The sequence below is a fragment of the Oncorhynchus kisutch genome, linkage group LG29 (assembly GCF_002021735.2).
Source record: "Oncorhynchus kisutch isolate 150728-3 linkage group LG29, Okis_V2, whole genome shotgun sequence".
NCBI classification, from domain to species: Eukaryota; Metazoa; Chordata; class Actinopteri; order Salmoniformes; family Salmonidae; genus Oncorhynchus; species Oncorhynchus kisutch.
The window spans coordinates 26,745,840-26,766,486 of NC_034202.2; the positions used below are offsets into that span (position 1 = coordinate 26,745,840).

At 41.5% G+C, this 20,647-nt stretch overlaps 1 protein-coding gene across 3 annotated transcripts in view; it reads left to right on the plus strand.

Moving 5' to 3' along the window:
* Positions 1-20,647, plus strand: part of LOC109873828 (bifunctional heparan sulfate N-deacetylase/N-sulfotransferase 1-like) — a 129,376-nt gene that overhangs the window by 17,955 nt on the left and 90,774 nt on the right. For 2 of the 3 annotated variants that reach the window (XM_031809273.1, XM_031809274.1), the window contains exon 2: positions 10,646-10,819. The gene's annotated coding sequence lies outside the window, so the exon portion shown is untranslated. Of the gene's footprint in view, positions 1-9,642; positions 10,080-10,645; positions 10,820-20,647 lie in introns of those variants that run through there. The other variant, XM_031809275.1, reaches the window with a different exon arrangement.

Genomic DNA, 20,647 nt, shown 5'->3' on the forward strand with positions numbered 1-20,647 from the left:
TTAGAGCGCAGGACTAATAACTGAAAGGTTGCTAGATTGAATCCCCGAGCTGACGAGGTAAAGATCTGTCTTTCTGCCACTGAACAAGGCAGTTAACCCACTCTTCCTAGGCCGTCATTGTAAATAAGAATTTGTTCTTAAATGACTTGCCAAATAAAATAAAATGTTCTGTTTTATTCCAGTCTTTTCCACTAGCGCCGACTGTCTGTTATACAGCCGATTTACTCATTTTCAGCCGGCTACTTTTTCCATTTAAATTAACTAGGCTACTTTACAATTCGGTACTCAGAAAAAATTATGCCGAACCCTTTCCCGCCGGAATGAAAGATATATGCATTACTAGCGATCTATTGGTAGGACAGGTGCCTGTCACTCACCAAGTCAGCGATGACAGAAACACTGCTGGTGTGACAGTCTGTCTGTCCCACCTCTTGATACGTGTGTATGCTGTGGTGGCAGTCAAATTTCTTTACACTGAGGAAGAGAGCATGAATTTGCACATCCCATATAAATTGTTTGTTTGCCCCTTATCTACTTCCCCAGATTCGGGTGAACTCTAGTTAGCATTAGACCAAGTGAAACTACACCAAATGTATGTGGACACCCTTTCAAATTAGTGGATTCGGCGACTTCAGCCATACCCGTTGCTGACAGGTGTATAAAATCAAGCACACAGCCATTCAATCTCCATAGACAATTTTTATTTATTTAAATGGCCTTACTGAAGAGCTCAGTGACTTAACTTTGCGCCGTCAACAAGTCCGTTTGTCAAATTTCTGCCCTGCTTGAGCTGCTCCTGTTAGCTGTAAGTGCTGTTACTGTGAAGTGGAAACATCTAGGAGCAGCAACTGCTCAGTCGTGAAGTGGTAGGCCACACAATCTCACAGAACGGGACGGCTGAGAGCTGTAGCACATGAAAATCGCCTATCTTCGGTTGCAGCACTCACTACCGAGTTCCAAACTGACTCTGAAAGCAAAGTCAGTATAAGAACTGTTTGTCGGGAGCTTCATGAAATGGCTTTCCATGGACAAGCAGCCGCACACAAGCCTAAGATCACCATGCGCAATACCAAGCGTCAGCTGGACTGGTGTACAAGCTTAGAACAGATGTTCACAGGCAAAGTGTACAATGTAATAATGTGCAGTGTAGCAGCCCAAATATATTGGTAGCTGGAGCAGCGCAATCACGCTTCACCGTTTGGCAGTCCGACAGACTGCTCTGGGTTTGGAGGATGCCAGGAAAATGCTACCTGCTCCAATGCATAGTGCCAACTGTAAAGTTTGGAGGAGGAATAATGGTCTGCGGTGGTTTTTCATGGTTCTGGCTGGGCCCCTTAGTTCCAGTGAAGGGAAATCTTAATGTTACAGTATACAATGACATTCTAGACAAACTCTGGTTGGCTGAACCCACCCCCCCTAGCCCGGGGGAGCCTGGCTGGCTACTTTTTCTATTAGGCTGGCTACTCTATTTGCTTGTGGAATAAACACTGTTTTTCCCTGGCAGCACAATATGATCAGCCTAAGCTTGTGTTTTAGGTGCACTAGGCCTATATATGTCTAAGCAGGGGCTGGGCTTTTCTGCAGACTCGCATGCCTTCCTCTAGTCTATAAGATAATAAGGATCTTAGCCCTGATTTTGTTAAAGCCTGAAGCCTGTTCTCTGCGCTGCAGAACTGCTGACGCGAGGACTGTTTTCTTTCCCCCCCCAATCTGAACTTTTTAAGTGTCTGCCTTTGTTGCTCTAGTTTCCAGTGCCTTGCACCCACGTGCACATCCGATATGGCGCGACACTTGTGTGTGTGTGCGTGTAATTTCTCCTGCTGTTTCCATCTGTTGTCTGGGACTGTATGGGGAAGAGATTGAATGTGCATCCTGGAAGGAAGGAAAAATTTATTTTCTTCATTTGCCTCAGGGCCCCTCAGGTGGGAAACTAGCTCCACTTATCAGGCACAAACACATGAGGCTGCTTTCTGGGATGTTTTAATGTTTACTTTGGAATACAATCAGAGTTAACATTGCATTACTTACTACTTACAATATGATACATATGTTAAGAAGGCAGACTAGCTCTGTTGTGAGATAACGGGGCGATCAAGGTTCTGTGAGAACTGTGCGATAGGCTGTGGCAAAGCCTATATTATGTTCAGCCGACATGGCATGGGGCACTAAATGTGAGCTGCAATCAATCTCTCATTTATAGGACACTGTTTTTTAGCAACTGAGCTGTTGAAGGTCATCTACATTTTCTGAGATTGTACTAGGACATGGCCCTTTGGCTCAGAGGAACACACACAGATTGCCTGGCTTAGAGCTTGTTGTTCGGGGACGTGAATGTAAACGATGAGCTGCACTCCTGTAAGCTTGGCTCTTTAATCTTGAGCATCTAGGCCAGTTGTCAGTGAACTTATCATACATGCATCTAACCTCCCTTCCAGAATCCGCTTCATCCATGCGTTAGTTTTTGATCTAGGTCGCTTTTACCTCAGCTGCTGCCTCAGTCTTGACCTATTCAGGAGAAGCGAGCGCTAAAATGTTCTCTTTAACTAAAAGCCTTCATTCCCACAGCACAGGAATGTAAGTAGTGTTATTTTAGAGGAGCCCTAAGGTGTTTTTGCTTCATGTAATATTTTTATACTGTTTTTTTTTATTTATATGGTAACTAGCTGTTTTATACCGGCCGTGATCTGGAGTCCCATAGGGAGGCGCACAATTGACCCGTCGTCGGGGTTAGGGGAGGGTTTGTCCCGGGGTAGGCAGTCAAATAAGAATTTTGTAAAATAAGAATTTGTTCTTAACTGACCTGCCTAGTTAAATAAAATAACAAAAATATATATGGGAGCTAGCTGTTTTATGTTTTAAACAGTTTTATATGGTAACTAGCTGTTTTAAACTGTTTTGGTGAAGTTGCCAGTAGAGGTTCTCTTTTATCCATAGTTTTTTTTTCTGAGGGAAAATGCAATGGTTATTTTATTTTGGTGTGTCTAGGGATTAAGCTTTAACGTCCATGTGTAATTACAACTTCCAGGCTGACACTATGGAGTTGGTGATTATACAGTACCAGTCAAAAGTTTTGACTCCTACTCAGTCCAGGGTTTTTCTTTTCTTTTTGCTATTTTCTACATTGTAAAATAATAGTGAAGACGTCAACAAAACTATGACCTAACTAGAGGTCGACCGATTAATCGGAATGTCCGACTAATTAGGGACGATTTCAAGTTTTCAAAACTATTTTTTATTTTTTATATACCTTTTTTATTTAACTAGGCAAGTCAGTTAATAACACATTCTTATTTTCAATGATGGCCTAGGAACAGTGGGTTAACTGCCTTGTTCAGGGGCAGAACGACAGACCCTGTCAGCTCGGGGGATCCAATCTTGCAACCTTACAGTTAACTAGTCCAACGCAATAACGACCTGCCTCTCTCTCGTTGCACTCCCCAAGGAGACTGCCTGTTATGCGAATACAGTAAGCCAAGGTAAGTTGCTAGCTAGCATTTAAACTTATCTTATAAACAACAATCAATCATAATCACTAGTAACTACACATGGTTGATGATATTACTAGATATTATCTAGCGTGTCCTGCATTGCATACAAGTATCTAAGTATCTGACAGAGGTGGTAGGCAGAACCAGGCGCGTAAACATTCATTCAAACAGCACTTTTGTGCGTTTGCCAGCAGCTCTTCATTGTGCGTCAAGCATTACGCTGTTTATGACTTCAAGCCTATCAACTCCCGAGATGAGGCTGGTGTAACCGAAGTGAAATGGCTAGCTAGTTAGCGCGCGCTAATTGCATTTCAAACTTCACTCGCTCTGAGCCTTCTAGTAGTTGTTCCCCTTGCTCTGCATGGGTAATGCTGCTTCGATGGTGGCTGTTGTCATTGTGTTGCTGGTTCGAGCCCAGGTAGGAGCGAGGAGAGGGACGGAAGCTATACTGTTACACTGGGAATACTAAAGTTACTATAAGAACATCCAATAGTCAAATGTTAATGAAATACAAATGGTATAGAGGGAAATAGTCCTATAATTCCTATAACTACAACCTAAAACTTCTTACCTGGGAATATTGAAGACTCATGATAAAAGGAACCACCAGCTTTCATATGTTCTCATGTTCTGAGCAAGGAACTGAAACGTTAGCTTTCTTACATGGCACATATTACACTTTTACTTTCTTCTCCAGCACTTTGTTTTTGCATTATTTCAATCAAATTCAACATGTTTCATTATTTACTTTAGGCTAAATTGATTTTATTGATGTATTATATTACGTTCAAATAAGTGTTCATTCAGTATTGTTGTAATTGTCATTATTACAAATACATTTTAAAAAATCGGGCCAATTAATCGGTACCGGCTTTTTTGGTCCTCCAATAATCGGTATCGGCGTTGAAAAATTATAATCTGTCGACCTCTAGACCTAACACATTTTATATTTGAGATTCTTCAAAGTAGCCACCCTATGCCTTGACAGCGTTTCACACTCTTGGCATTCTCTCAACCAGCTGGAATGCATTTCAATTAACAGGTGTGCCTTGTTAAAAGTTAATTTGTGGATTTCAAGGCACAGTTAAACAGCATGGCTACCACAGCATTCTGTAGCGATGTGCCATCCCATCTGGTTTGCGCTTAGTGGTACTATCATTTGTTTTTCAACAGGACAATGACCCAAAACACACCCTCCAGGCTGTGTAAGGACTATTTCAACAAGAAGGCGAGTCATGCAGTGCTGCATCAGACGACCTGGCCTCCAGAATCACCCAACCTCCAAAATCACCCAACCTCAACCCAATTGAGATGGTTTGGGATGAGTCGGACCACAGAGCGAAGGAAAAGCAGCCAACAAGTGCTCAGCATATGTGGGAACTCCTTCAAGACTGTTGGAAAAGCATTCCAGGTGAAGCTGGTTGAGAGAATGCAAAGCTGACATCAAGGCAAAGGGTGGTTGTTTGAAGAATCTCAAATAGAAAATACATTTTGATTTGTTAAACACTTTTTTTTTGGTTACTACATGATTGCATATGGGTTATTTCATAGTTTTGAAGTCTTCACTATTATTCTATAATGTACAAAATAGTAAAAATAAAGAAAAACCCTTGAATGAGTAGGTGTTTTAAACTTTTGCCAGGTAGTGTATGTATGTGAAGATGATCACAGAGTGAAAGACTGGAAACTACCTGGCTCATCCTCCATGTTCCCAGTTCTATCAGCACTAAAAGCTCCTAAGGATAGAAGCGGCCACGGCTCAAAACTGTGCTCTTTATTAAGCTTTTGCTGAAAAGATTGCATTTAATGAATTCGTTTTTTCCACAAAGACGTTTTGTTATATCGGGACAGAATTAGGCTAATGCTTTGCCATGACTAAAAAAAGATGGTCATTATCAAAATGATTGTGTTTGTGGGGAAGTTACAGAAAACACAATGTAATCGCCTAACGATCAAAGAGGCTATAGAAAAAGACAACAAAGATAAATGACTTTCATTTTGCAATGGTAGTCATAGCACAATTATAATGTGTCCTTCACTCAGCTTTGCGTTCTTCATCTGTTGTTATGGTCACGAAATGTCATGAAATTATTGCCATGTCTCATTGAGTTCTGTGGAAAACACTAAGGTGCTTTCACACCGAATTGGTTTGGAACGTTTTTTTCCGAACTCTGGTATGTTCATTTATGAACATTTGAACATCTTGGCCATGTTCTGTTATAATCTCCACCCGCACAGCCAGAAGAGGACTGGCCACCCCACAGCCTGGTTCCTCTCTAGGTTTCTTCCTAGGTTTTGGCCTTTTCTAGGGAGTTTTTCCTAGCCACCGTGCTTCTACACCTGCATTGCTTGCTGTTTGGGGTTTTAGGCTGGGTTTCTGTACAGCACTTTGAGATATCAGCTGATGTACGAAGGGCTATATAAATAAATTTGATTTGGTATGTTAGCCCACTTGGTTTGTTTGGACTGGTGTAAAGTGAACACACTACCTATGTGGTTTATTAAATGGTGGTCTTGGTCAGATTCAATTTGTACCAATTCGTACAGTGGTGTGGTTTGCTGCAAGTCAGAAAGTATTCAGGATCAAACAAAGGAGAAGAACCAGAATTGCACAGTATTAATGGTTTTGACAGCAGCACATTTCTGAGCACATCTGATGCAGATTAGGGGAGACGGGGGCTGTACTGGGGACATAGGCTATTGAATATAGACTTCACCTAGCACTTAGAGCAGGTATTGCGCTGTTTCCTCCCAAATGTTGTTGGAAGGGCAAATCGAAAGTAATGAAGATGACACAAGTTTGTGTTTCTTTATAATCATAGATGGATTTAACCTCTGGGATATTCGGGACGGTAGCATCCCACCTCGCCAACAGCCAGTAAAGTGCAGGGCGCCAAATTCAAAACAACAAAAATCTCATAATTAAAATTCCTCAAGCATACAAGTATTTTACACCATTTTAAAGATAAAATTCTCGTTAATCCAGCCACAGTGTCTGATTTCAAAAAGGCTTTACAGCGAAAGCACCACAAACAATTATGTTAGGTCACCACCAAGTCACAGAAAAACACAGCCATTTTTCCAGCCAAAGATAGGAGTCACAAAAAGCAGAAATATTGATCAAATGAATCACTAACCTTTGATCTTCATCAGATGACACTCATAGGACTTCATGTTACACAATACATGTATGTTTTGTTCAATAAATTGCACATTTATATCCAAAAATCTAATTTTACATTGGCGTGTTATGTTCAGTAGTTCCAAAACATGCAGTGATTTTGCAGAGAGCCACATCAATTTACAGAAATACTCATAATTAACATTGATAAAAGATACAGCTATTATACTTGGAACTTTAGATAAACTTCTCCTTAATGCAACCGATGTGTCAGATTTCAGAAAACCTTATGGAAAAAGCATATCATGCAATAATCTGAGTTCGGCGCTCAGAGACTAAAACAGCCAAAGAGATATCCGCCATGTTGTGGAGTTAACAGAAGTAAGAAATAGCATTATAAATATTCACTTACCTTTGATCTTCATCAGAATGCACTCCCAGGAATCCCAGTTCCACAATAAATGTTTGACTTGTTCGATAAAGTTCATAATTTATGTCCAAATACCTCCTTTTGTTAGGGTGTTTGGTATCCAAGTCCAAACGCGCATGCAAGTCCAGCCGAAAGGTCGGATGAAAAGTCCAAAACGTTATATTACAGGTCGTAGAAACATGTCAAACGAAGTATAGAATCAACCTTTAGGATGTTTTTATCATAAATCTTCAATAATGATCCAACCCGAGAATTCTTTTGTCTGTAGAAAAGCAATGGAACGCAAGCTAACTTTCACATGGCCGCGCATCATGAGCTCATGGCAATCTGCCAGACACCTGGCTCAATCCCCTCTCATTCGGTCCCCCTTCACAGTAGACGCATCAAACAAGGTTCTAAAGAGACTTGACATCTAGTGGAAGCCTTAGGAAGTGCAAAATGACCCCACAGACCCTATATTGGAATGGCAATGAGTTGAAAAACTACAAACCTCAGATTTCCCACTTCCTGGTTGGATTTTTCTCAGGTTTTCGCCTGCCATATGAGTTCTGTTATACTCACAGACATCATTCAAACAGTTTGAGGAACTTCTGTTTTTTCTATCCAAATATACTAATTATATGCATATTCTAGCTTTTATGGCCGAGTAGCAAGCAGTTTACTCTGGGCACCTTATTCATCCAAGCTACTCAATACTGCATTGGTAGGAAGGTCAGTTTTACAAGGGTGTTTGACAGCATGAGTGAAGGGTGCGAAATAGGAAGCCAATTCAGTTTTACTCTATGTATGGAATGTAAAACGAACCGGACCAAATGGAGAAACAAATAATCAATCCCTAATTCGAGCTTTAGCTCAGAACTGTGTGAAAATGACCTTTGTGTGCATTGAGGACTGGCATGTGAGATGAGTTCAGAGCATGTTTGAGGAGCAGCCAGTTAAGTGTTGGGGCTGATCCTGAGACCAAACCTTTGGGTGGCTCTATCAGAATAAGCTTTATTTGCGAAGTACATTTTCACATACCCGGATTTGACTCGGTGAAGTGGTGATGCTAGCAATAGGCTAAATGTACAGACTTAATATAGAGGAATTTACACCATCTCTAGATATAAACAGAATATAAAATAATTTTGTTGCAAGTCACGTGCTGCCTCACTGAGCACCACATAGATAGCTAAGTACATTAGCATGGATGGATTCTCTGGGCGATATGCTCCTTGGCAGTTCCACAGAGCAGTGAAATTCTTTCTCCAATTCCTGCCGCTCTTAAATGCATTTATTTAATCTGGTTTAGCCCATTGAATTATGATTCCTTCTACCTTCATTCCTTCCACAAATGTGATTGCATTTCTATGCATGCATATTGTATAGGCTTTTCATGTCTGGAATTGTCATGCGGGTCGTATTATCCTGCTGTGTCTGTCAATATGACTCTCTCGCTTTCTTTGATTTTATATATATTTATAAAGCCACATTGATAACATCCATCACTTCACAACTCCAGTCCTGGTTGGAATAACAGAAGAGATTTTGCCAATGAGCACTGTTGTCTCAGGGAGAAGGTCTGTCAGGGGTCAGCATGGCTATGGGAGAATCTCATTTTCATTTCCTTGATTCCTCAAGTTTTTCTCTCTTCACCTTCCCAAAACCCATTGAATGAGAAGGTCAGAGGGGAGGGACCTCCTTCTCATCCAATGGGTTTTGGGAAGGTGAAGAGAGAAACTTGAGGAATCAAGGAAAGTCAATTGAGTCTCCCCATGTCCATATCAAGTCACTTGCTGGCAGTTTCCTGAGACCACAAGATCTTCTCTGCCTGACCTGCTGACAACTAGCCAGCATGCTGCCTCATGGTGACAACTTTATGTTGCACATCACATGTCAGCCCGGACAGTGGGCACAGAAGATTTTATATATATATATATACATACATACATACATACATACATACATACATACATACATACATACATACATACATACATACATACATACATACATACATACATACATATACACACACACATGTTCCATTGTGGGAGAGAGAGGGTGATACGGGTAGCTTTTGGAATTGGGAGGGTTATTTCGGCTGTTCAGGGCTAGAACCCCATTATTTGGGGTTGGCATCCGTCATTTTTAGAGTATCGTAACCCTTTGTAGGTGAGAGAAGGGGACAGGCTCAAACTGCCAACAATAACAAAACCATTAGCATCAGCTGTGAGCTCTGACAAATAGTATGATTGTTTTGGCCTTGGTTTCAGGATATGAGGAGTATACATTCTGGGCCCCCAAAGAAATATAGTACTACTATCCCAAATTCTCTCTATCCCTACAAATATAGGCTGCCGCTTACAGCCATCCGATTTTTCAAAAGGATGTTTGCAAATAAACAGCAATCCAAAACACCACCGGCCTTGAACACAAACCACTGTCAGAAGGATTGACCAGTTAACAGTACAGAAATGAGAATGGTTCCTCCTCCAATGGTTACTCCTCCACATTCTTCCCACGACAACCCAGGGAGAAAAATAAATCCCTCTTTGAAAATGTTGAGCATTTCCTTTCCAGATAGACTAGACTGAGGATTTGTTCTCTCTGAATGGGAAATATGGGGAGCAGATTCAAACAATGGTCAGACACATCAAACTACTTAGTTCTTTAGAGGATTCCTAGAGAGGACTACTTAGTTCTATGAGAACCTTAATCATATAGCACATACGAAAAAACGGGGGCTCACTATTACCACAAAGGAAGCATGTAGTTTAGGAAAGGTGTGTCTGTGTGGATCAATCCCTCCCTCTGGGAAGTAGCTGTATGTTCCTCAGTATTGCCACACTAGCTCTACCAACAGTGAGCTGGCCAGCACAAAACTGGTTGAAGTTTTGAATAGTACTCGGTCAGGTAATGTGTATTTATCAAGATGATGAATAAGGGAGTTTGATGTATCTTTTTATATTCCTGATCACGCTTTCATTCTCAATACTGCACTAGTATGCACATTCCACAGGAGATGGGCTTAGTAGTGAGTTGACCCAATTGTAATCTGGTAAGTGCTCTTTTTAAAGTGGTACCCTTTCCTTTATCTTAAACCCCAGTGGGTTTACATAATTAAGTCTTGTTGCTGTAATGTTGATTCGCAGTTGGCTGTACAGTGTGAATATTGTCAATCACGTAAAAATATCACAGTATAATCAAATGTGTAATTCAATGGTTTTGAATGTAAATTTGACATCTTCATAAGTATTTTTCATAAAAGTGACATTGTTCAATCTGATACAAGCTATTAGCATGACTGGGGGTGTGTAGGCTAACCCCCCCCCCCCCTGTTTCATAATGATCTACAATGGAGCTTTACTCTTAAACCAATGTTGCTCTGTATGTTCCAGACTCTTCTAATATAATATGCCACTTAGCAGATTTTTATCCAAAGCAACGTAAAGTCATGTCTGCATACAGTTTTTACATATGGGTGTTCCTGAAAATAGAACACACTATTCTGGAATTGCAAGTTTCAGTCTACCAACTGAGCTACAGAGGACCTCTTTTTTGTTGTTGTTGTCATGCATACATCTCATTTAATAAATGTCGTCTTCTTCTTCTGTGTTTTTCTAGGCGTGCCTGTCTGGTGTGTCTATGCGGAACATTAGTCTATATCACCAAATACACCAGGGTCCCCTGACCTGAAGCCTGTTCATATCTGATGCTCTTTCAGAAGAGAGAGTACCACCGCACTGTGGCTGGAGATTTTGTTTTAAGGAAGAGAACCCCCCCACTGTTTGGAAAAGGGTAAGAACTTGTCTTTTATCCTGACGAGCGTCCTGTTCAGGGACTGTACACTACCATTCAAAAGTTTGGGGTCGCCTAGAAATGTCCTTGTCTTGAATGACAAGCATTTTTTTTGTACATTACAATAACATCAATTTGATCAGAAATACAGAGTAGACATTGTTAATGGTTAAAAAAAAATATATATATAAGGATCTCGTACAACACTGTACTGCTCCCTTCACAGAACAGCGTAAACTGGCTCTAACCAGAATAGAAAGAGTGGGAGGCCCCGGTGCACAACTGAGCAAGAGGACAAGTACATGAGTATCTAGTTTGAGAAACAGACTTCTCACAAGTCCTCAACTGGCAGATTCATTAAATAGTACCCGCATAACACCAGTCTCAACAGTGAAGAGGCGACTCCGGGATGCTGGCCTTCTAGGCAGAGTTCCTCTGTCTAGTGTCTGTGTTATTTTGCCCATCTTAATCTTTTCTTTTTATTGGCCAGTCTACGATATGGCTTTTACTTTGCAACTCTGCCTAGAAAGCCAGCATCACTGTTGACGTTGAGACTGGTGTTTGGCGGGTACTATTTAATGAAGCTGCCAATTGAGGACTTGTGAGGCATCTGTTTCTCAAACTAGACACTCTAATGTACTTGTCCTCTTGCTCAGTTGTGCACCAGGGCCTCACACTCTTTATATTCTGGTTAGGGCCAGTTTGCACTTCTGTGAAGGGAGTAGTACACATCATTGCATGAGATCTTCAGTTTCTTGACAATTTCTCACGTGGAGTAGCCTTCATTTCTCGGAACTAGAATAGACTGATGAGTTTCAGAAGAAACATTTTGAGCCTGTAATCGAACCCACAAATGCTGATGCTCCAGACACTCAACTAGTCTATAGAAGGTCAGTTTAATTGCTTCTTTAAATCAGAACAACAGTTTTCAGCTGTGCTAACATAATTGCAAAAGGGTTTTCTAATGATCAATTAGACTTTTAAAATTATGAAGTTGGATTTGCTAACACAACGTGCCATTGGAACATTGGTGTTTGATAATGGGCCTCTGTACGCCTATGTAGATATTCCATTAACAATCAGCTGTTTCCAGCTACATTAGTCATATACAACATCAACAATGTCTGCACTGTATTACTGATCAATTTGATGTTTATTTTAATGGACAAAGAAAGCATCAAGCTCCCTCACGCTCCAGAAACAGGGGAGAGGTTCCCTCCTGCCACATTCTCTCGGACAAGGCTTACTGTCATCCTGGGTGGGAGGTGGACTGATTTGGATGGCGGAGGTGGCAGGTCTCCTGGAGGAGCTGAAACAAGGGGCGAAGAGTGAACACTCGGCCTCCCTCCCCTAATAAGACAAAGCACCCTGTGCTTAAGTGAGAGGTGGAAGTGCCTGTACCTGTCACTTGCCGTTTGGGTTGTGTGCCAGTGGTATGCTAGTAGCAGCCTGTTCAGCAGGCATTCTAACCTTGGGGGCTTGATCTGGCTAATTTAAACACAAAATATCACCTGTCCAAACTTGGGTTCGAAGTTCGCACCGATATTGGATCACATCGAATGCAGGAAATACAATATTGGGTTTCCAGTGCAAATGGATTGACTATTTCAAAATGAGGAACTAAAATAGAGTAGTCGGAGGAGCTTGCCCATTTGGGCCGTTGCCCACGGTACTTGATCTGTCTAGCTGCTCAATATGGATTTGCTTTGAGTTTATTAGTTCTCAAAGAGATGTCCATTGTGAACAAATACAAAGTTATAGTACTTTTTGTACTACACCACATGTAAGATCTTTGACTATTCATGTGTACTGCATTACTGAAAGAAATGGCATTTGGCTCATAGGCATTTTGTGTATTTCAACAAGTTTACATTTTCTTCACCTTCTGTACGTTAGGGAAGAAGTGGGGGAGAATGAATTATGAACTTTCATGAATTATTGAAAGTATTTGGCAGAATTTATTAAGTAATATGTGAGAAAGGCATCTCCTAGAGCCATTTACTGTGCTGGGACTAACTCACAACACCGCCTGATTCTGCAAGGCTGCTTCAACCTGGAGAATGATTAGCCAGTCAGGGCAGACAGACCTTTTGTCAAATTATGCATTTTTAAGACCTCATGAGACATAGTCTTACGTCAGATGGCGTTACTCCTACGCAACGCTCGTCCCTCAACCGATCTGTCTTGTAGGATGTGGAAGTTTTATATATTAAGTATTTGAATACTCCCGAGTATCTACCATTCAACAATGAAAACATAATCACTGCGTTCTCGTATGTCTCTCCATGAAATAGGCAGAATAACTAGAAAAATTATTACAAATGTGACAGTGATTTAATAGTTTGCCGTTGTGAGAAAATAAAAACTAAGCTGTGGCTTTCTCTTGCATAAATTATGTGCTAGGACGTCAGTCTCCAGTGCAATGACTTCAACTTGATCATCTGCTTAGCTTACTGTTGTAATGTTAGCTAGCTACACTGAACAAAAATACAGTTGAAGTTGGAAGTTTACATACAATTAGGTTGTAGTCATTAAAACTTGTTTTTCAACACCTCCACAAATTTCTTGTTAACAAACTATAGTTTTGTCAAGTCGATTAGGACATCGACTTGTGCCTGACACAAGTAATTTTCCCAACAATTGTTGACAGACAGAATTTCACTATCACAATTCCAGTGGGTCAGAAGTTTACTGTGCCTTTAAACTGCTTGGAAAATTTCAGAATGATGTCATGGCTTTAGGCTAATTGACATCATTTGAGTCAATTGGAGGTGGACCTGTGGATGTATTTCAAGGCCAACCTTCAAACTCAGTGCCTCTTTGCTTGACATCATGGGAAAATCAAAAGAAATCAACCAAGACCTCAGAAAAAAGACCTCCACAAGTCTGGTTCATCCTTGGGAGAAATTTCCATATGCCTGAAGGTACCACGTTCATCTGTACAATGGTACGAAAGTATAAACACCATGGGACCACGCAGCCGTCATACCGCTCAGGAAGGAGACGCGTTCTGTCTCCTAGAGATGAACATACTATGGTGCGACGGCTGCGTGATCCCAAGAACGACAGATTTTCAGTGTCAGCTCGGGGGCTCCATTCTTGCAACCTTACAGTTCACTTGTCCAACGCTATAACCACCTGCCTCTCGTTGCACTCCACAAGAGACTGCTTGTTACGCGAATGCAGTAAGCCAAGGTAAGTTGATAACTAGCATTAAACTTATCTTATCAAAAACAATCAATCATAATCACTAGTTAACTACACATGGTTGATGATATTTTACTAGTTTATCTAGCGTGTCCTGCGTTGCATATAATCTCACTGAGCATACAAGTATCTGACGGAGCGGTGGTAGGCAGGAGCCGGCTCGTAAGAATTCATTCAAACAGCACTTTGTGCGTTTTGCCAGCAGCTCTTCGTTGTGCGTCAAGCATTGCGCTGTTTATGACTTCAAGCCTATCAACTCCCGAGATGAGGCTGGGATAACCGAAGTGAAATGGCTAGCTAGTTAGCGGAGTGCGCGCTAATAATGTTTTAAACATCACTCGCTCTGAGACTGGAGTAGTTATTCCCCTTATTCTGCATGGGTAACACTGCTTCGAGTGTGGCTGTTGTCGATGTGTTACTGGTTCGAGCCCAGGGAGGAGCGAGGAGAGGGACGGAAGCTATACTGTTACACTGGCAATACTAAAGTGCCTATAAGAACATCCAATAGTCAAAGGTTAATGAAATACAAATGGTATAGAGGGAAATAGTCCTATAATTCCTATAATAACTATAACCTAAAACTTCTTACCTGGGATATTGAAGACTCATGTTAAAAGGAACCACCAGCTTTCATATGTTCTGAGCGAGGAACTTAAACGTTAGCTTTCTTACATGGCACATATTGCACTTTTACTTTCTTCTCCAACACTTTGTTTTTGCATTATTTAAACCAAATTGAACATGTTTCATTATTTATTTGAGGCTAAATTGATGTTATTGATGTATTATATTAAGTTAATAAGTGTTCATTCAGTATTGTTGTAATTGTCATTATTCCAAATAAATCAAATAAAAACTGGCCGATTTAATCGGTAGCGGCTTTTTTGGTCCTCCAATAATCGGTATCTGCGTTGAAAAATCATAATCGGTTGACCTCTGATGTAAACTTCTGACCCACTGATGTGATGAAATAAATAATAACTGAAATAAATAATTCTGTCTACTATTATTCTTGTATTTCACATTCTTAAAGTAAAGTAGGGATCCTAACTGACCTAAAACAGGGAATTTTTTATAGGATTTGTCAGGAATTGTAAAAAACTGAGTGTAAATGTATTTGGCCAAGGTGTGTAAACTTCCGACTTCAACTGTATATAAACGCAACATGCAACAATTTCAAAGATTTACATTTTGGGGTTTCCAGTGCAAATGGATTAACTATTTCAAAATGAGGAACTGTAATTTTTTACAGTTCATATAATCAAATCAGTCATTTGAAATAAATTCATTAGGTCCTAATCTATGGATTTCACATGACTGGGAATGCAGACATGCATCTGTTGGTCACAGATACACACCCGTATTTTTTTTTTTAAGGTATCAGAAAAGCAGTCCGTATCTAGTGTGACCACCATTTGCCTCATGCAGCATGACACATCTTCTTTGCATAGAGTTGATCAGGCTGTTGACTGACCAGTGGAATGTTGTCCCACTCCTTTTCAATGGCTGTGCAAAGTTGCTGGATATTGGCAGGAACTGAAACACGCTGTCGTACATATCGATCCAGAGCATCCCAAAAATGCACAATGGGTGACATGTCTAGTAAGTATGCAGGGCATGGAAGAACTGGGACATTTTCAACTTCCAGGAATTGTGTTCAGATCCTTGCAACATGGGGCCGTGCATTATCATGCTGAAACATTTTTTTCACCTTTATTTAACCAGGTAGGCTAGTTGAGAACAAGTTCTCATTTGCAACTGCGACCTGGCCAAGATAAAGCATAGCCGTGTGAACAGACAACAGAGTTACACATGGAGTAAACAATTAACAAGTCAATAACACAGTAGAAAAAAGAGTCTATATACATTGTGTGCGAAAGGCATGAGGTGATGTCAGCGGATAAATGGTACCAGATTGGTCCTCAGGATTTCGTTATGGTATCTCTGTGCATTCAAATTGCCATAGATGAAATGCAATTGTGTTTGTTGTCCGTAGCTTATACTTGACCATACCATAACCCCACCTCCACCATGGGGCACTCTGATCACAACGTTGACATCAGCAAACTACACGCTGTCTGCTCTCTCCCCGGTACTGTTGACACCGGGATTAATCTTTGAAGAGCACACTTCTCCGATGTGCTTGTGGCCAACTTTGGTGAGCCTTTGCCCACTGAAGTCAGCTACAACGCTGAACAGCAGTCAGGTCAAGACCCTGGTTTGGACGAAGAGCAGGCAGATGAGCTTCCCTGAGACAGTTTGTTTGTGCAAAAATCCTTTGTTTGTGCAAACCCGCAGTGTCATCAGCTGTTCGGGTGGCTGGTCTCAGATGATACCGCAGGTGAAGAAGTCAGGTCCTGGGCTGGCATGGTTACTTGTGGTAACCGGGCTGGCAACTGCTCTGGTAGACATTCCTGCAGTCAGCATGCCAATTGCAAACTCCCTCAATTTGAGAGGATATGCTACACCTGTCAGGTGGATGGATTATCTTAGCAAATGATAAATTGGCACTATCAGGGATGTGGACAAATTTGTGCATAACATTTGAGAGAAATAAGATTGTTTTGTTCTTGGAAAATGTATGCTATCTTTTATTTCAGCTCATGAAACATGGGACCAACACTTTACATGTTGAGTTAATATTTTTTTCAGTGTAGTTTTCTGACATACTGTTAAACACCTGAGCTGACAAGGTAAAAATCTGTCGTTCTGCCCCTGAACAAGGCAGTTAAACACCCACTGTTCCCCAGTAGGCTGTCATTGTAAATAAGAATTTGTTCATAACTGACATGCCTTATTCAATAAAAATATAAATGTTTGAAAAAAATACCGTCTAAATTGTTTACCGGGTTTAATGTTTAATTCAGTAATGACTCGAAATAGTTATGGCTATCAGTTTTTATCGGCAATAAGAAACTGCGAGCCATTGGCTGCTAATAGCGGAGAACTGCTAGCTAACTGGCAAGTACAAAACACAGTTGCCAACCTCGAGTACAGAACTGGCATACTAAAATAAAATAAATGTGACACTGTGTGTAAAGGGTAACACATTAGTGCAGGAAATGAAAATGCTGAGATTAAACAATTAACTAACTATGCAAATGAGCAAAAGCTGTGTGCATTAAGGAAATAGACGTCTAGATCAAATAGAAGCCTGGCACAAATAAACGCCTTTTAAGCCATTAAAAGCTCTGGCTATTATTAGAAGTTTTACTGTAGCTAGTTAGCTCTACTTTGTAAATTCACTCTGGCTATCTACTCCGATTTCAGAGCACTCTCATCTGAGCGTGCCAGAACGCAGAATAACTGATGAATTTACGAACGCCCCACACCTGTTGAATATGGCCGCTGTTAGTAAATATCTGCAAAAAAGCATAGTTAAATTGTTGTCACCAACATTAGCCAGTTAGCTTGGGTGCTTGACTGCCGTTGTGAGGTCAGAACGCTCGGATCAACCCTACTCTTCGGCCGGAGTGTCCAGTGTACGCTCCGAGAGCAAAACACTCTGAATTTACAAACGAACAATCAGACAACACTCTCTGAATTTATGAATGCACAGAACAAATTCACTAACACACCCATTGTGTGTGCAGCACTAAGTAAGTAGCTGGTTCGTTAGCATAATCTTTTCAGTGACCGGCCCAGCTAGCAGACTAATGTTGGACTAATTTATGCTAGCTTTAGTGTCCATTGTCAAACTTGAAATACGGCGTTTTGAAGCACAACAGTTCTTAGCCAAATGTAAAATGTGGCGACTAAAACAGATACATTTAAACTTTTATGGGGCAGAAATGGGGTTCAGCAGACGGTCACCTAGGTAATGTTTTTAATGTTAGACAGCCGTTGTAGCCGGACTTCTTTTGATCTATACAATGACCCTTTGCGAGATACGAGACAGATCAGTGCAGGCGCTGTCAGACAATGCTCATCAGGTCCTTTGAACCAGTATCTTGGTAGAGGCACAGCCAACATTCAGCTACTGTAATGACCAACAGATGCTCCCCATTGTGATTAGTTGACTTGACTGTTGGCTTGTTTTCTAGTGCACACGTCTTTGAATTCTAATGAAATGGGCCTTTGAGAAAATTGATTGTTTGCTTTACGGTCACTGGCACTGACGGGTAGGCCCAGGGCACTGCATTGATTTACAATGTAGCTTTGTTTTGGTCTTTTAACCTGCTTTCAATTTGTTCTGTGATTATTTTCCTATTTTTGTTTTAGGAGGAAATGTCAGAAGGACTTATTTTTTTCCTTTTAGAACCCTGTGTCTCATAGGAACATCCCCAATACCAGAGTTTCCCAAAGTCGGTCCTGGGGACCCCAAGGGGTGAACTTGATGAGTTTGATGAGCTTGATGAGTTGATTATTTGAATCAGTTCTATAGTGCTAGGCCAAAGACCTTTTGGGAAATACTGCCCTATGTTATGTTGAACTAAATTAATTAATATAGTACTGTGGACCCTCATTTGAAAAACACCTCACTTGCATCTGCTGTCTGCCCTCAGACAGAAAAAGGACCCCCGGTCCAGACGAGGTCAGAGCAGGGCACGTGACGTCTACAGTGTGTCTGGCTGTAGCCTGGGCGCCTAGCCTCTGTCCCTGACTCAGTACCTGTCCCTGATTCAGTACCTTTGGCTCTCAGGGGCCTCGTTCCAAACCGCCAGCTCAGAGCTTTTATAATCCTCAGAGGGGACTTTAAAACACAAACGCTCACGCAGTAGAAAAGATGCAGAGGACAGCCACTAAACTGATGGGACCCAGGTGGCACTAAACTGATGGGACCCAGGTGGCACTAAATTGCAGAGGCCACTGTGATAGTTCATAGTGACAGCCAGTCAGAAGGTTGTCATTTGCATGCAGAAAGGGTTGATAGAGCTGAGGTAGACAGTCAGTGCTCAAGTGTGAGTTTTACTTGCCTTTGGTTTTACCCCTGAAAATGGGCCTCCGCTCAGGCAGGCTACATAAACGTTTAAGTTATAGTGGGTTGGGGGGTGTGGTGTGGTAACCAACAGTGTTGCTATGTCCATATGTCCATACAGAATCATTAAACTATCTTACACACTCAATCTGCCCATAGTTCATCAGGATGTCATGGGAAGTATGCATGCAGAGCTGACTTCTCATGGCCCATCTTTATAGTGGATGGAGCCTTGTCAGTGGAAGTAGTAGGCCTAAATCACAGCCACGTAGCCTTGACACATAATTACAAAGGAGGCTGTTAATATGATCTCTACAAGACATTAGCATCTCACACTGGACCCAAAGACACTTGGCAAGGTTTTTTTTGAGGAATCAGTGGGGAGGTGAACGACACAAAACCCAACACTAAGCAGGTTATTCTGAGCATCGGCAGGACAGCATTCCTCTGTGGTGTTCTTTCGATCCATGCCCCCTCGACAGACAGCGGGCTGGCAGATGGTCTGTCTGTGTGGGTGAACGTTGCTCTGCTGTGCCCTCTACTTCTCCCCAGCCGGCCAGCCTTTGCATGTCATCCCTGTTCTCCCTTGTTTGCCCTGATTGATGGATTGTGTTGCGAGCAGCCTAGTTCTTCTGCAGGTATGTGCTGCAGCACCTGGTTCAGTATGACAGCATGTCGTCCCCACCAGCCGTCTCTAAATTTGACTGGAATGTGTTCCAGAAGAGGGGGTTGCTTTGCTGCCTGGCTATCAGAACTGGTCCAGCTGTGTCTCTTGTTAATGAGCGCACAGCAGTGCTTCCAAGTTGGACAGTGGTTGAAGCCTGGTGATGAAAAGCTAGGCTACCCATTGAGACCAGATGAAGGGAAGCGAGAATGGAAGAATGGTCTTCTGAGTGAGATGTTGCTGCTGATTTAAGATGCTTGACCCTGAAGCCTTGTTTCGCACACACATGGCCTATCATACTATAGTAGCTCTTTGGGTTCCATCTCTGCTCCCTGAGCATTAAGGCAGTCTTCACAACATTAATATTTTACTGTACGAACAGAGACAAATTCTGACACGTGGGAGGTTGGTTCCGTATATTAGAAGAAAAAAAAAATATATATATATATATACAGTGCCTTTTGAACTTTGCGACCTTTTGCCACATTTCAGGCTTCAAACATAAAGATATAAAACTGTATTTTTTTGTGAAGAATCAACAACAAGTGGGACACAATCATGAAGAGGAAGGACATTTATTGGATATTTCAAACTTTTTTAACAAATCAAAAACTGAAAAATTGGGCATTACAAAATTATTCAGCCCCCTTAAGTTAATACTTTGTAGCGCCACTTTCGCAAGGCACTGTATATATAAAAAGCAGCAACATAAGATGTTGAACAACTTTGTTGGTTATGCTGGGGAAGAGGGAGGGAGAGTGGAAATGTTTCCTTCAACCCCCCTCCCACACCCCCACGGCACTGCTCAAACGAGACCCCACCGACACTTTTTCTTCAGCTGCGATTCAACTCAATTATCTGAATGGCTGAGTCGCCTGTACCCTTTTCATAATGGCTTGTTGTGTTTAGGAATTCTCGGCATGCTGAAAATGTACAATGGAGGGGGCCACATTGAACCACCCCTGCCTCACCTGTCTCCCTCAGCACCAAGCCAAATTAAACACTAAAGGTGACTCTTTTGTTTACCCACCCACTCTTT